General features: G+C 36.4%; 1 long non-coding RNA gene across 1 annotated transcript; it reads right to left on the bottom strand.

The window, feature by feature from the left end:
* Positions 1–255: 255 nt before the first annotated feature.
* Positions 256–11978, bottom strand: LOC129409136 (uncharacterized). The gene is made up of 5 exons (XR_008632266.1): positions 11881–11978; positions 10752–10825; positions 7021–7140; positions 6820–6919; positions 256–305 (listed from the first exon to the last, which is right to left on the bottom strand). It is a non-coding gene; the product is annotated as an uncharacterized LOC129409136 (long non-coding RNA).
* Between the last annotated feature and the right edge of the window lie 360 nt (positions 11979–12338).

The raw sequence follows: 12338 nt of genomic DNA on the forward strand, positions 1-12338 counted from the left end.
TCCATGTAGATGTTCAAAGAGCTGCTGCTTCACTGGGAGAGGTAAAAGTGTAACATCTACTGACATTCACTTATATTCACACACCAGTCTCCTGACTGTTTATTTAATGTGCATAAAAGTGTTAAATATTAAAATGTCCACTACTTCAACATTGAATGACTCGGGATAACTTTGATGTATGTATAAACATAGAGTAGTTAGCCCTTACCAGCACAAATCCTGGTTTTGATCCAGCATGGAGCAATCTATTTCTGTCTGGGCTATGCACGCTGTTCCTGTCTTTAGTTTTTCTCTTCTGATTTCTCCTGGAAAAAAAAAAAAAAAAAAAACTTTATGAAGACCTGTCTGAAATGTCCTTCGTGTGTTTGTCCATGACCCATTCAAGCTGTGCACAAACTGTCTTAATTATGCACTTATTAACCTTTTTGAAGAGACAACCGCAGTATAATACTACAGTATTGTATAATTAGAGATAGTCACAGAGTCAATGATGAATAAACTTGGAGTCTCTTCCTCATTGGATCAATGTCCTGATTACCCTGCAGTGCACAGAATTAAATGAGTCAAGAAAAAGCCAGTGCATTATGGGAGATGAATAAGATGCTCACTGACCCTGCTCCAATCAAACCACCCGTCCGATCTAATCTCCTGACAGGCTAAATGAATATGAGGCTTCAGACAGTACATGCCAGGACAACTAGCACTAGCATGCAACAACTCTGTGTGCCATAAATCACAGTTACCTAAGTACTTTATGGTCAGCCACTTGATAAAAACTCTAAACAATATATTGTCAGTTTAATATGTATTGCAAGTACTGGCTAATGATGCCTCTTGCATATAAAAGCATTTAGAAATTGTTCAACTTCAATTTAACTCCAGCCTGAGGAGAGGAAAGAGACTCTTATTTTGATTATGGATATTTGCCCAGTCAAACAGTTTTGTCAGAAGCATGGACTGTCAAATATTACTTGCAACAGCCTCAGTTTGCAGTCAATAAAACAATGTGAAACCTCTAACTCACACTTTTGTTTAATTGGATACGTTTTCTTTTTCATAGTACTATCAAAACTTCCTTGGCTTTCATTTGTGTAACTCCGCATACAGCTGAGACATCAGCAGAACGGACAGCAGCACTAGAGACTGGGTGCATCCCCTGTCTGCTCACATTAAACGAGAGGCTGACGATGTTAATTAGGCAGTGCAAATTTACATCGGCAAATTATGTAAGCAGCTAGAAGAGTAACAAAGCGTGATACCAGTTAAGTCACAGCTTGGCAAGCCCTGCATTGCCACTTCATGCTGATGTGGTCATGGTCAATCAAGCAGGAAAGCCTCAAATGCCAATTAGACATGAGTGGGTAATTGTGGCGGGGGGGCTGGTGGCAACAGGGACTGATACAGTACCCTGAGGCATTCTGCGGTTCATTCTTCAACATAGAGGCTGGTGTGTCAGCTTCACTGATACAATGAGGCAACCCTACTATGGCATCAAGCTGAGGAACTTGTCTCTAACACACAGAGACACTTTCTACTTCAGACAGACTTTGTGCTGTCTTTTATTTCTCTTAGGTTAAAAGGGGACGTATTATGTAAAACCAACTTTTAAGATAGTTAAACCATGTTATTAGAACTGTGTCCCTTCATCCATTAGGGTTGAATGGATACTCATGCATGTTATGGGAGGTGCCACATGTTTAATGCAATAGTTTGTTTTATATCATTCATAAAATATATCGGGCACTCAAACCCCTCCAGAATTTTCCCCCTATAGTTAAGAAGGAGCAAAATGTAAAATGATTATATAGATATTTTACAGTTTAATACTAAATACTCATACTCGGAAAAAAGCATAATACATATTCTTCAGTTATCGAATATGTATTGCCTTTATCCAGAAGTGAGTGTGGCATGCTTGACAAACAAAAATTTTACATAATCAAAATATGTCAGAGATGTTACAAAGGTTGTAAAGTTATGATAACTCCAGACTGATTTTGCACACCTAAATCAAGCATCTCCTGATCGACGTAAAACCTTGTGTTATATATAATCCATTTATAACAGTCAAGATGCAGAAAACAGTGGCTGTGGGTCTGTGGGTGGTAAAGTCAAAGGTTGCCTCTTCTTATGTGGCAGCAGAACCTGTGTGCAGCATTCAGACTGTCTCTCCAGCAGCTCTATATTCTAATTGGCTCATATTCCTGTGTTATCTCTACATGTTAATACTCCCATGGTAACAGACCCACACCTAATGGCCACACAGCAAGATGCATTTTAAACCACATTACTTCTTATTGAGTTAAGGAGCCCCATCGTTCCAAATAAGACAAATTTAATTGATCTAGTCTATAAAATCTCTCTGCTGCTGTGAAGACCCGGCTTCTTGGCTTTATTTATATATTTATCCACTCTGTTTTTTCCCCTCTTAAAGCATACAGCCCTGCATGAGGTACACGGAAATTAGGTTTACTCGGCATCGTACAAAAAGAGGAAGGACACTGTGGAGGAATTGAAAGGGTGCAAAATTAGATCAGTGGACTCGACAATCAATCAAAGAGAAGTGTCAGGGTTTGTAAGTTTGGAAATAGCAGCAGGTAGGAGTCAGACCCATCAAAACTATACTATACAAAGAGGATAAATATAACCACACAATCCAATATGGCTGGAGTATTATGACGAAATATACAAGGTGTTGAAACATATGATATTTTTCAAGTGCATGTTACTATGAGAAATAAAAAAAATATACATACCAACTATATTAAGTCTTTGTGTATAATATGTGACCATTAGAAAAATTCTATAAGTATGTCTTGTAGTAGATATGTCTAAGATCTGCAATTAAATATATATATATATATATTTTTTTTTTTAACCTTAAAAGGGCCCATATTACACTATTTTATAATGTTGTTTACTCATCAAAAACATACCTGGACCTGTGTTTTGTTTCATTCTAAACTTGAAATCTAAACTCGAAAACAGAGCATTTTGAGCTTTGTTAATATAGACAGAGTAATAATAAAGCGTTCCTCAAACATGTGTGACTAAAACAAAACACAACTCCAGGGATGGTTTTGATGAGGTAACAACATTCTAACATGGCTTAAAGCTCATAAGCATCAATTTTGCATAATATAGGACCTTTAAATAGATTTTGCTGTATAATGCCATACAGTTGAAATCCATACATTATTGTACAATAAATCTAAAAGGGGTTCAAAAGGGGTAGCAAAAGTAGTTTTAATTTCATTAAAAAGTCAACCACAAAAGATTCATAATTTATGGCTAAGAGAGCCTTTGAAGCAGACAAGCTGCTTCTGTCAGGGTTTTAAATTAAAAACTCATCTGGCTGGATTTATAATTTACTGCATAAACCATGCTTGTGGCTGGACTTTAACAATCCATAACCCTTTTAGTGACTCTGAGAAAACAGACCTCAGTGTGACACTGAACGATTAGCTTAAATAAATATTTGATCTGTTGTTAAAGCTAAGGGTTGAACATTAAAACACTAGACTTAAGCATACAGAGAGACGGGTAAAAAACTTTTGATAATAACTGAAGAGTAGTTTGTAATGCTCTGAAAATCCTACCAACAGAGCCTCCTGCATGAAGGATTTGACACTTCCCAGCAAAGACAAAGTAGCTGTGGTTTTTCAAGGCTGTGTTGCAGCCATTTAGACTGAGGTGTGTGTGAGAGTGAGAACCTGAGGTCAGGACCCTCTCTCCAGTGAAAAGATGTGATGATCGCTTTGGCCCTGTGTAATTTGTAATTTGCCCTGGAGGATGTCATTTTAAAAAGCACATAAATTAACTTTCTGTCAATTATGGTAATACCTACAGTAGATAGTGAGTTTAATTCCCTCTCCATTACCTTAACTAGATGATAACGTAATATTTCTATCAATTTCATTAAAAATATGATTACACTTTTAATATAAGGTGGTCAGTGTGGTCAAACTGAGTTTAATCTGCCAAACCAGCTGACTCATCATAAACATAATTACAGTTTAATCCTTATTATTACAGTAATAAGGGTTTTAATAATATCTGGCTGATAATTTAACCAGAAAACTCATAACTAGGGTAAATCAAATAATGTAACTGAAAAAATATTGATGATGAATAAGGTTAGAAAAATTTGAAGAACTGAATAACATCTGATTCCTGTATGGTATACATATGAGATTGTGTTAAAAAGATAATAATTACATGCTACATAGGGGCTTTTGTAACTTAAACTGCAAAAGTCCAAGTGCAAGAATTATTCCTCTAAGTCTGCTCTAGTCTAATCCCTTAACATTTTTGGGAGAGTACCAATTAGCAATATACATATAAAATGTTCTATAAATATATATATATATATATATATATATATATATATATATATATATATATATATATATATATATATATATATATATATATATATATATATATATATATATATATATATATATATATATATATGTGGCATGATATCCTTGAAATAACTATTCAAATGCATACACAAGATGAATGCTAATGAACTTTAAAAGGGATTGCTGGCAGAAATGGGGACTGGGGCAATTAAAGAATGCCTGGAGCAACTTCACAGAGGACAAAGCACAGAGTCGTTCTAATTAGATTCAGTGGCAGACACCTGGCCTTTCACCTCCTCCTCCGTTTGCCTGTTCCCCCACGAGGTGTCTCCACGAGGGGTATCACACACGCTCATATTTTGTACTTCAATATGAGTCACAAACAACTCACCTCACACATCACAGACACTTCCAGCATTTCTAATCAGGGCTGCAAGACCAGTCTACTACTACTACTACCACCACTATCACCACCACCACTACCACTACCACCACTACTACTTCTACTACTACCGCCACCACTACTATTAAATACAAACGTTTTGATATGAGGCCTGCTTTAAGGTGCACCATGTAACCATTCTGTAACCATTTTGTAGTAGGGGTTGCTAGCTGCTTATATCCAATAGAGATGTTATTGTTTTAAGTTTAATGCCATATTGTGGAACATTCTGAGGGAAGCAATAAAATGGGGTACAGTTGTTGCAATAATAAGATTTTAAAATTGATTTCAACATCAATGAAAAGCTTTATACCCAGTATTGATTTTGATACCATACTGTTTATAAAGTCAGATAATAAAGTCAAAACCAGGATTATATCAAGGTCATATGTAGAAAAATCATTATTAAAATGAGCTCTATTTACCATATTCATTTTTGTGTATAGTGTATTTTTGTCAGATGGAGAGCCATAGTGTTATTGTGATATCTTGAGTATGTTGCAATATTGTTTATTGTGTCAGTCAATATCGCAATATAGATACTTTTGTGATACACTGTGCAGCCCTACCTATATCACACACTAGGCAACGCCGGACACAGCAGTGCATGTGGCTATTAGAAAGAGTATAAGTGAGATTTGGTCTTCTTGCTTTGAGTGGGACCTCTTAGAAGTCAGAGAAAGTGAGAAGCAACAGCTGTCAAAGGAAGCTCTCTGATAATGGTGAGGACGTTAATCAAATGAAGACTGGTAATGGAAATGGGCTTTAAACCAGTGGCTACATTGGTTCTGAGATAGAGAGGGACCAGGTTAATGAACCCTGACAGCCTATTCCAGCAGTTCCTCACTTACAACACAATCACCTGCAGCACGTCTTCAAGACACAGCATGGCACAATGCAAAACTTTACACATAACTACTGCCAACTTATCCAACAGTAACTCAATGCTGCTCTAAGAAGCTTCAGAGAAGAAGCCATGACATTTTTCTTTGGACAAAGTGGTCAAAACAAAGAAATAGATTATAATATAGACATAGATATATATCTATATTTTGATATTAAATGATGGGAAATGCTGCACTAACAATTATTTATCTTTTATGTAAGACATTAAAAGTGTAACAGAAACAGTATTTGAACAAAAGGAACAATGATTAAATCCAATCCAGCTTAACTAAATGGAGAGCTTGCATGAATATAAATTATTTCAGAACCAGGTTTTTAACACACTGTTCATTAGTGATTAGTTCAGACCTTAGGCAATCTATTTACAGTTGGGGGTAACTATTTTTAGATAATTAAATATTTGAGCCTAATTTTTAAAATGAGATTCCTAAGGGTTAATTGCATCGGTACTAATAAGTGATAGAATAAGGGCAACCGTGTCACTGACTGCAAAGAGATTCACGTGTGTACATAAAGCTGTACGCTAAGCCATATTAGTGCCATATTACTTCAAGGAATTAGAAGATTATAGAACTATTTCATAATTTTACTTGTTAGACAATTTCAAAGTTACAGTGGAAATGCTAAAAGCAGACTACTTTCTTTTATAATTAAAATATCTCCACATTAATATGGAAAACTGTGAATGCATATTAGGCTTTCGCTTGTTTCAGTCATCCACTATTGACAAAGCTTACAGATTCACAGTCTGAACACATATCAAACAGCACAACACACTGGAGGGTCTTAGTTGAGTTTGTTGAGAGTTTGTCCCTGTGGCCTCAGACACAGTTAAAAGCCGCCCAGTTTTGCAGAGGACCTGACTCCAGACTCAGCCTTCACAGAAAGGTGCTCGCTCTAATCTGGCCTCATTTTATGCTTCTTTAACCGTGACCAATGTATTTAAATGGCTGTTTCTTTGACAGATGCTCAGTTCAAATTACACCTAACTGGAAATTTGTAGGAGTGATATTAAATATCCTTCAGGCCAGACTGGCTAAAGAGGACACAGGAACATCAAAAGGCCAAACACTTCAAAAACTAAAACTAATGATCCTGGCTCACCTCAGGTAAAAGAAGGTTTCAACCTGGTCCAACTTCCCTCTGGTCAAAGCATATCACTCTTTTTAATGGATGTTTGACGGTTTCACCATCCACACCACTACTGCATATAAAATGGTGAAGGGAAGATAAATAATACAACATTTCTCATGAGTTGGTTGAATGCATATGTACATGTTATCTGACCCATCTGGCCTCACTCACCTCAGCATGAACAGGGGCACACACAACACACAGGAGTGGGTGTGCTGTGTGTTGTGTCCATATTCACAGCAGAGGAATCCTCTTCACCAGCTGCTTTGATCCTGCGCCATCCATGCAAATCTGAGGGAAAGACATGGACACACTCAAACTTCACATAAAAAGTACAGGCCAAAAGCAAAACACCCTACAAGAGTGCCAAGAATACTTCAGAAACACTCTTACTTACACTACTTCTTCTACCACACTGTCAATACACAATGTAAGTTTTTCATAGGGTACAAATATACATATATATATATATATATATATATGTATGTATACACACACACACACACATATATATATATATATATGTATATATATGTATACATATATATATATATATATATATATATATATATATATATATATATATATATATATATATATATATATATATATATACACACACACACACATATATATATATACCCTCTACCTAAACATGACCAAAAGCAAAATTCATCATGTTGAACATTGTATGACTGAAAAGGGAGTGTCCTCCAATACACTAAATACTTGTCACTGTGCAATGATAGTGTGATAATGAAAGACTATCAAAGACTGAACAGAGTACATTTCAGAGTGTTTTAACAGCTATCATTTCCATGAATACCTTTACAGTAGCACCACAAAACACAACTTTCCTATTCAGTTTTCATTTAAAACAGTCATGTGTAAACCTTCGACAAAACTTTGCAGTATAGAGTTTAAACCTGTGAGTGCTAACAGCAGCGAGGAGTGGACACATCACCAGAGAGTACCAGTGTGCGGTTCATTTTAATCCTGGTTTAGGCCTCTGTGTCTGCTGGCTCCACTGAAGGCTCTTCAGGATTCAGAAGCTTCTTTCTCATTGTACATTTGTAAATGTTGTTGATTGTGGAAGACGTCCATGTTTATGCAGAGTCTCTGGTCAGTTGTGGGTCAGCCCTGATTGCTAACAGCTGTTCCTTTTGCTGCTGCAGTTGGCCACTCTCTCGTGGCTGGCCATTTAAATGGTTATGCTCAAATATAACATTTTATAATTGTTCAAGGTTAATATTATATGTTCTATGTAAGAATACAGGTTTGATGTGCAACTTACAAGATTCAACATTGAAATGTTCTATATACCTGAGGAAACAATTTATTTATGTTCTCATCCCTGACATCAACATATATGTAACTACTGCACCAGATTTTACAGACTGACTGACTGGGACACACATTATAATGATTTAATGCAAATGGACAGACAAAAGACTTCCCAAGATCAGAGTTATATAGAACAGTTAAATTGGGTACTGACACTTTTTTGTTTTTTTAATCTTACTATCATGATACTACAAGAACTTGAGTCCAGTGAAATATATTCCTTCATTTTAGAAGCATACTTTTGGCATTGGAGGGTATTACTCAAGGGCATTGCAGCATTTACACATATGAAATCTTGGACAAAAGACACTTTACATTGTATTAACCACACTGAACAAAACTGATCACTTTGTCAGCTTGTAAAGTATGTGTGATAGTAAGAATTCTTTTGTCAAATTGTTGTTATCAAATAACAAGTTATTTGATATTAAACTTAGAAACAGAGTTTGAGAGAAGAACAATGCTTTTTTGCAGACTAGTGTACCACTGTCAGCTATCACTAGCCTTTACACAATTGCTTTCAGTCTATGTGCCATTTGATTGCCCTAATAGAGGGAAACATTAAAGCAAGGGAATAAAATAATATGGGCATTTCTCCGAAGTCCTGCTGCTGGAAGCTTTTTTATTTTATTTAATTATTCCACAAAGCTCCTTTTACACTAGGCAATCTCTGGCTGTGTCCTACCCCCACTGTGTGAGCTTTGTAATTTAATAAAACTTCATTTAAGAGACAAGTTGATTAAAAAATTAAGCCCCAGACAGTGATCACCATAGCCCCAACCTTCCTTATTCCACATCCCATATTTCATTTTTGAACACGTTAGGCAGAAATTATCACCGCAGGACAAGTAGATGCTTTCTGAATCACATGACAGTGACAGCCCAGCCCACAGCAGAGCGTGACCCACTAAAATCTGAAAATGACACAACTTGAAACAATGTCACTCCATTAGGTCAGTCACTCCAGCCTCCCATTGTTCTGCCTGTCATGCACACATTAATATTTCATTTAGAATTCATACTCTAGATTTCTTCTGACAGCAGGTGACTGCCAAAACTTGCCATGTACAGTTGTAAAGGAGTTTTTTTTGTTTTGTTTTTTTTACATTTTGACCATTTTTGACTGAATGATGACACTTGCTGCAATAGTGAGTTGAAGTACAGGCCTACATATGCCCTGTGCTTGGTTTACACCACACAAACTATACTACTCTCTCTTTGAAATATAATATGCCTTAAAGTTTTCCCATGTGTGCAGCAGAGTACACACTCTGAAAGAGAAATGTCAAAGTTGTCAATTCTTATCATGGAGTGAAGAGCATAAATGCTATATAGCAGAGCTTAAAGTCAAATATCTCTTCAGTGCTGTAGAAATATAATCCACAAATTATTGCTAAATTATAGCCTGGATCTAATGGCAGGTTTGAACCATAAGTTATTGATCAGGAAAATGAAAACCTGTAGTGTTCAAGGTGAAATGTAGTTGGGCCTCATTACAGCTCTGTCCTTGAGAGGCCCACACTCAGACGGCTGCAGCAGTGGAGAGGACTGCTTTAATGAACTTGAATTTAATGGGATTTAATGTAGCTGGGGGCAATGGTGCAGCAGAGATATGGTTTTAACAAAGAGCCTGGGACCAGTGGTACAGTCCGTTTCCTTTTGTATTTACTTCACATTCGGAACAGTGGGTTTTATCTGACTGAGCCCCAAAAGTCATAGCTTGGAATACAGACTGGCCCTCCTCTCTTTATTTGCTAATACAGCAGAGTCTGGTCTCTAGAGTTGTCAAAATACGAAAATTTCAAACTCAGTTTCAATACTAAGGAATAGACACGATACTCAATACTGATTCTGATAACAATATGTAATTTTCAGCATCGTAGTACTTTTATATATTACCATGAGGCCTTATCTGTGTAATCCTTCATTCATCCAGGTATGTTCCATAGTGATCCATGGACGGACTAGTGTATGCAGTCTAATACTTATTCTGATTCAGCTTTATCATTCTTAATCTATTCAGGAAAGTTAGATTTCTGAATGTGACTTTTTTTTTAGTATAGACATTTGCTCAAATGAGTACAAAATAATCCAAGTTGTGTTTGTCACTAAGGTAAATGTAAGTAGAACTACTATAGTGATTATCCCCAACATGTACAAAACATATGCATATGCAAAACATATACTGTCAGTGTTAACATTGTGAAGGTTCCTGCAGGTTCACCTGATCTCTTCTCTTTTTCCTCACAGTGAAGAGTTTTGTCAGACTAGGCTTGCATCATATCACACCTTTCAGCATACAGGTGCTCTGACATGCACTATTCCAACATTTGTCTATCGCCAACCTGATTCTATTAATAACTGAGCAGCACTTATACATTCTCAATCCCATTTGTCTTGTGCTCTGTGGACTTCAGCCATAATGTCGTCATCTACAAGACGGGTTGTGATGCCTGGTCTTTTGTTAACAATATGCACTTGAGAAGTTCTAAATTATCTATTGCTTCAATAATGCTCCAAAAATATGCCCACCACTTGGAAAAAATTAACTTTCATACCTGCTTGTGAAACCATTACAAACTAATTTCTCCTTCTTGTTTTTCTTCTTTGGGTGAAGAACCAGATGGGGGTACTAATAAACAAACAAAAAAGAGAAAGGGAAAGAGAAATGGACTGATTAAAAATGCAATTGCCATGATATAATTCACCCTGGTTGTTGTTATCAGAGACCATTTCTAAAATCGTCCAGGGACAAGAGCCAAATTCATCACTACTCAGTGAGCAGTCACCTCCCTCTGTGTGAATAAACTGAACTGCACCTACATTGCTACTTTGAACAGAACTTGTTCATGTGTGGTGTGTCATATCTTGTGCATAGCCATAAAACACTGCAGTATTTGAACATCTGCATTTTCCATTGAATCTTTGCATTTCATTGGTGTCTGTCATCCTTCAAACATGACTAATGGGAAACATTAGGAGCACCTTTGAGTCCAAGTGGTTTTAATTAAATACTGCTTTACAGACGTCCTTGAAAAAGAACTTTTAATATTTCTTCATAGCACCCTATCTGCAGCTTCTATAAGGACTTGGATAAAGTACATCAAACACATGGTTAGTTTACACACTTTTAATGCACACTGCTTTTTCAAATCTAATTGTCTCCAGAGACTTTTGAAGGTGTTACAATGCAGCCTAGCTTTAATCTGTGAGCTTTGAAAAAGAAGTCCAGGCCAATTTAAGGAATATTGGGTTTCCTGTTTACATTACAAAAGGTAGGAAGATGTACTTCAAACAAATGGAAGCCATATGAAAGATAAGATTCCCAAGACAGCCGCGCAAAGCCGTGTTTTATTAATTCTGACAAGAAAAAAGTTCTACCACTTGTTCTACTTTTGAACTCAGTTTAGCAGTAATGCCTTCAACCCACTTAACTTTTAAAATCATAAGCAATTAAAGTCATTCAACAACATCCAAGGCCCTGGTGACACGACGACCTGAGCATAACTCACAGATCCGATCTCAAGTCAGTGCCACAACATACAGTATGTCCAGCAAGTGTAAGGCATACATGATAAAGAGCTACTGTGAATAGCTAAATAGACTAAGGCTTAAAAGTGAAGAAACTTAATACAAGTAAGCTTGGCTACAGGTTAGATTATGTTGCTACATAGTCTACTATCTTACCTCTTTATGGGGGAAAAAAGTATAGCCGGCGTTTCAATTTGCAGAAACAACGGAGAAAATCAACAGCACACTCAGTCTGCATGAGTGTGCCCATCAGGGTAATATCGGGGCAGAACAGAGCACAGGGGCACTTCCAAAATGCGTGTGTGAAAGGCCCCGTCCTGCTAAGCATGGAGCTTTGGTGGATGAACATCTTTTCACTCATCGATCTACTAAATCATGAGCTTAAAATTATTATGACAATTTAGTTACCTGTTTTCTATACAATTCATTGGGGCATCGATTTAGATAGGATGCTAGAGCATGCTATTACTATGAATTGATTAATTGAAAATTTAAGCAAACATTGTTTAATTTTTTTATGTACGATATAGTTATACATTCTTATTTTTGTATTACTGTCAGCATACTATGAAAGCCTTCTTTAAAAAAAAAAAAATTAACACGTGCCTAAAATG

The sequence above is a fragment of the Boleophthalmus pectinirostris genome, unplaced genomic scaffold (assembly GCF_026225935.1).
Source record: "Boleophthalmus pectinirostris isolate CB_2022bp ecotype Guang Dong unplaced genomic scaffold, ASM2622593v1 HiC_scaffold_19, whole genome shotgun sequence".
Taxonomy (NCBI): Eukaryota; Metazoa; Chordata; class Actinopteri; order Gobiiformes; family Gobiidae; genus Boleophthalmus; species Boleophthalmus pectinirostris.